We start from the raw sequence: 6,029 nt of genomic DNA on the forward strand, positions 1-6,029 counted from the left end.
CCAAAGTGGTTCTACCTCTTAATAGAGAAATCCTTCCCAGCATCAGGATTCTGAACATTACCTGGGCTTGGGGCTACTAGTTAGCATGACATCCTGTTAACTGGTCCATCTGGTAGCTTGTTGTCTCTACATCCAGTATTTTAAAGTAATATTGGGCATTTTGGGTGCTGTTTTTAATTTGTTGTATTTTAGTGTTTGGATCTGTTGTGTTTAATGTCGACATAAATGTTCCATGCCTTGTTTTTAATCACTGTCACAGAACTTTATAAATAAATGTGTTTCAATAAAGAGATTTAAAGAATTGGCTTTTTTTTTTCTCTTCCCCTCTTGGATTGTGTGCAATTGGCAGGTTAAACCAGTGGTGTAAGACTGCACCAAAAATGTTTTGTTGAAATGTATACTTTGAATCATAACTTTGCCAATCAAGGACTTGATTGGTACTTGCACTTGATTGGCACTTGCACAACTTCTTCCTGTGTGTGTGGGTTTTTTTTTTTTTTAAAAAGGCCATTAATACACTTTTAACTCCCAATAAGCAGACAGAGACGTGTATAGCATTGATGATTGATTTTAATGCATCAATTTCTGACATCATCCAGCAAATCAGACATTTTAAATAAATTAACCATCATAACATCTTAAGGCTGTCACGTTCATTCAACAGAACATTCAGGGAAGATGGTCAAAATTAGTTGCTGCTTTTTTTTTTTTCCAAATATAAAGCCTACAAAGTTATTTCAGAGGTTCTATTCATGTTTGTCGCTATTTTGCATTAATCCACTGACTTAATTTCAACCATCAGTCTAAAACCTGACTCACCCTTGGCAGAAGTTTTATTTCAATATTGATGGATTGTTATGCCACACTGTTCTTTATTCATCACCAAGTCTAACTTCTATCATTTGGTTCATAGCTACAGTACGGTTTGTTTATTGCTGAATTGTCACAGTAACATATCCTTTTGATTGTTTTTCACTTTTATAGAGCTTCACTATCGACCACAAACTTTTCAAGAAATCACTCAATGAAAATGAGCATTCGAATTCTACATAATCGTTCACGTAAGGCAGTGTGCGTGAGGTTCTAGCACGTTTAGTGTTCAAAACTGAAAAAATTATGTGGAACAATTATGCATATATTGTATAATTTGATTTATAATAACCTGCCGCAATAAACCATAATCCTAAATTACTGTAAAACTGAAGGGGGGGAATGCATGTACTGTGATCTCATTTGTTTAGCTTTGGGTATAGAGCTCAAATTTTCCCCAAATGTGCAGAATTTGCACTCGATTTACATTTTGTAAGTACTTTGTTTCTAACCAGCATTTAACTCTTTATCCTGTTTACAACACACTGACAATGTCCACGTTTTAAGAAAACCTACTGTACCAAGTCTTTCATCTACCATCAAGTTTCCTTCAGAAGAATCCAGAACACGCAATCTTGCAGAGGAGGTAAAAGCAGGTGTAGCTTGCTCCTCTTCCTTGAAAATCACTTTAGTTTTCCATTAGCCACAGAACTTTTCAATCGATTTTAAGATCCTAATATTGACAACGTTTACTCACTGGCAATTATATGACTCAAGAAGCCTATTTTTTGCACTAACCACTTTCCTGCACAACAAGCCAAGAAAGGATAAGAGTTGTTACTGTTCTTTATAATAAAGTTTTCTAGTAATCGCCAGTATTCCGTGCACTGGAATCTATTTTCCCTGACATTATGTAGGGTTTTAGAATAGAAGTACTTTCTAGGAAAAATACTAATCAAATGCAGGCTAGCTAACTAGCAACCAATTGCAATGCATTTAATGCAAATTAGTTCAAAAGTGGGAAATATGCCCCACTTACATCATGTGCTACAACTCAGTCGGGTGGAAAACTTCCCATTTGTCTAACTTGTCATTTACAAAATAAAAAACGGTAGTTTCTATCCAACTATTAATTAGCTAGCATTAGGATATAGATGGCAGGCTTGTAGTACTCGAGTCTGACTCGTGACCTCATTTTAAGGGCTTGTGACTTGACTTGGACTTGAGCACTGATGACTTGGACTTGGACTCATGCATTGACTGCATTCAGACTTGTAAGTTGGAGATGAGGACTCTGATTTTTTTCTTTATTTTTTATAACATGCCATAACTTGGCATAAGATATTTATATCTACATTAATTTTTTACTAATTTTGTGCAAGAGTATGTTCATACATCATATGCAGGAACAAACTAACGTTAACGGCGCTAAAATGCCTGGAGAGAACACCCCTAGGATTGTCCACTTTGCTTATACAGACGTCTCGAGCAGTGGGGAAAAAAACGCACTGCTGTGTGTTCCATATGTAAAAGAACTATCGAGGAGACGACGGGGACAACCTCAAACTTCAATCGTCATTTGGTCAGACTCCACCCAGAGAAGGAAAGTGACACGCTATGTTCGTTGCTCCGTTGCTTGCTTGCTGACCGATGAACTAGCTAGTGTTAACCCTCTCTCATGTTATTTGCCCTGTTGATAGTGGGTGGGGCTTGCTGAGCAATGAACAAGCTTTTTTATCTGTAGCCTGTTAACTAAAATGGGGCAGTCAAGCAGTAACGTTAGTCCAGCACAGTAGCAGAGACACTTTCACATAAAGGCAGCAACAGCCACCGTCAAATGGTGCAGTTGGACTCTTGTTCTCGGACTCGACTCTAAATTTTCTTTAACGACTCGGACTTGACTCAGACTTGAACACTGTGGACTCGGCCTTGAGATTTAGGTGAGGTTTACATTAGACCGTATCAGCGGATCATCAGATTAACGTTTTTAAAACGATTAGTGTGCACACAGCAACGCCAATACACGATTCGCGTGCACATAGCAACGCCAATACACGGATATGCTCGGCTCCGCAGGCATCCTGCGCCCCAAATCACTCCGCCCTGAACAGCGAGTGCCCTCTGGAGGGTGTGCACTCCGGCCCTGCGCAGCTCACAGAGCGCGCGAGTGAAGTGCACAAGCAGTGATTCGGGACTGAGCCGCTGTGTGTGTGATCCTAGTGCATGTCGGGCATGCGCGTCACTTACCACTTGCAAGTGGAAGGATGGCAAGCCTAAAGACAATCATAACTACACAATGGGCAGTATTTGCATCAGTATTTGCAGTATTTTCATACTTTTATACTCTTTAATGAAAGGTGATACAAGGCGGAAGTCCGCGCCGTTTTTCAGCAGTCACGTCACATGACCAACGCCAGCGAATCAGGAAGGTGGATGTCACAGTGACGTTGTCCAATGACAATGCCAGCTAGAGCTCAGCACAGCGTATCCACGTATTCTCAATGTTTACACAGCACCGGACCAGACACGATCTGGATTGAATATGTGGACCCTGGCGAATTCCCGTTTCCCGGCGTTTCCAGGCGTTTTAATGTAAATGGACAGTGCATCCGCGAAGAAAACGAGACAGATACGGTCTAATGTAAACTTGGCCTTAGTGACTCGACGACAACGCTGATAGATGTGTTAATGATAAACGTTACCTCATGTTCTCCTCAACATTAGCAGAATCCTGTGTAAGGATACTGTCAACTCATCTCATTATCTCTAGCCGCTTTATCCTGTTTTTATTTTTATATATTTTTGATCATATTTTAAGAGTATCTACGGAAGCCGAACATGTTTATATCATCTACTGCCTTGCTTTCAGGTTTGGCGAACAGAGAAATTACGACTGCCAGAAAACTCCCAAAATTCGGACTTGGAATTCCATCTTTTTTCCTAGTCGGAAGGTTTTTTGTTATTTCATGTGAATGCAGTGATAGAACCATCCACCAAACATAATATAATATAAAATTGGTATTTACCTCTTGTTTCTGCTGCCCAAATTTCTCTGGTGCTGAAAGCTTCATGTTGGCCAAATCATTATATTAATACGAGTTAAAATACAAAACTCTTTCAGTTAAGTCTGTGGTGTTTTTATGAATTTGGGGAGGGAAAAAAAGAACAAAACACCTGTACTAAACCCGAGCCCCCCACTGTAACCTTAGCTATGTAATAGTTGAGAGGACGAGGGCTTCAGAAACGGAGATTGGTGCCGCCTGATGCGCCTTAAGGGCCTGGTTGGTACTTGGACCGGATTCTGCCTGGGAAGACCAAGTCCTGGCATGGGAGGTTCTTTGAGTTTGATATTTGAGTTGAAATCACTTAAAAGTTTCCCCAATTTTACATTCTACATTTATTGACTCAGTACCTATTTCAGTAGCAGAACATCTGGACTTACATTCCTTGGTTAAGTCACAAACTGACGCCAAACTTGAACAAAGAAATGTTTGCATTCAAAACAATATGGCAGTCTGGTTGAAGTGCTATACAGAATATTTTGAAGTGTGTATCCATTACACCGGGCAAAACTTATATGAGTGACTCGTTTTCGTTTGTCAATAAGCCTACGCTGATCTCATGCTGATTAAAGTGCGCTTAATGTCTGAATATTGCGTTCGTACTTTGCTGAGTGGAGATTATTTTGATATGCGTGTGTTTATAAGCATACATTCATATTACAATGTGGCCTGTTTGCATTGAATAATTTCATATGTTACGTAATACAAAAATACTAAGTATAATTCCTCTACTGTTATAGTAAACAAGTGTTGGCTGTCACCATGCTAGAAAAAGCATCGCTTAATAGTGTGAAGCAGCATTTTCAGTGTTTTATTTGCACTTCTGTTTTCTTCTCGGGGAAAACTATTTTCTAGGGATTTTCAAGTATTCATTCATCAGCTAGCAGCATCTACATGTTTCTAAGTTTTCGGTTCTCATTGTTGCAGTACAGTGTGTGTGTGTGTGTTTTGCATTAACATAGTCCTCCCCACCCATAGGTGGCGATGGAAGCATCTACAGGCACCTGTTTTAATCTGAAGCAAAAATAAACAAATCAATATAAATACCAATGATGGAACAATACCTTAAGTTTTAAGCTGGACTTAAAATTGCAGTCCCAACTGCTGGAATCCAGCTGAATTAACTCTGTACATTGCATTGAAATATTTATATATACATACAGTGGTGCTTGAAAGTTTGTGAACCCTTGAGAATTTGTTGATAATTCTGAATCACTGTGACTCCAAACATCATCAGATTTTCACACAAGTCCTAAAAGTAGATAAAAAGAACCCAATTAAACAAACCAGACAAAATTATTATAGTTGGTCATTTATTTATTAAGAAAAACGATCCAATATTAGATATCATTGAGTGGCAAAAGTATGTGAACCACTGAGTTCAGTGTCTGACGTGACCCCTTTGTGCAGCAATAACTGAACTAAACCTTTGTAGTAACTGTTGATTAGATCCTGCACATCAGCTTGGAGGAGTTTTATGGTATCCTGTTCCTCTGTACAGAACAGCTTCAACTCTGTGATGTTGGAGAGTATCCTTACATGAACTGCTCTCAACACTTCTATTGGATTAAGGTCAGGACTTTGACTTGGCCATTCCAAAACATTAACTTCATTCTTCTTTAAACATTCTTCGGTAGAACGACTTGTGTGTTTCGGGTCGTTACCTTGCTGCATGACCCACTTTCTCTTGAGATTCAGTTCACATACAGATGTCCTGACATTTTCCTTTAGAATTTACTGGAATTATTTGGAATTCATTCTTCCATCAATGACAGCAAGTTGTTCTGGCCCAGATGCTGCAAAACAGGTCCAAACCCTGATACTACCACCACCGTGTTTCACGGATGGGATAAGGGTCTTATGCTGGAATGCAATGGTTCCCTTTCTCCTAAAAATAACACTTCATATTTAACCCAAAAAGTTTTATGTTGATCTTGTCTGTCTACAAAATAGTTCAAATAACCTTCTGGCTTGTCTACGTGATCATTAGCAAACTGTATTCAGGCAGCAATGTTCTTTATGGACAGAGGTAGCGTTCGTCTTGCGACTCTGCCATGCACACCATTGTTGTCAGTGTTCTCTTGGCCCATGTTTACATTAGACCGTATCAGCGGATCATCAGATTAACGTTTTTAAAATGATTAGTGTGCACACAGC

The sequence above is a fragment of the Neoarius graeffei genome, chromosome 28 (assembly GCF_027579695.1).
Source record: "Neoarius graeffei isolate fNeoGra1 chromosome 28, fNeoGra1.pri, whole genome shotgun sequence".
NCBI classification, from domain to species: Eukaryota; Metazoa; Chordata; class Actinopteri; order Siluriformes; family Ariidae; genus Neoarius; species Neoarius graeffei.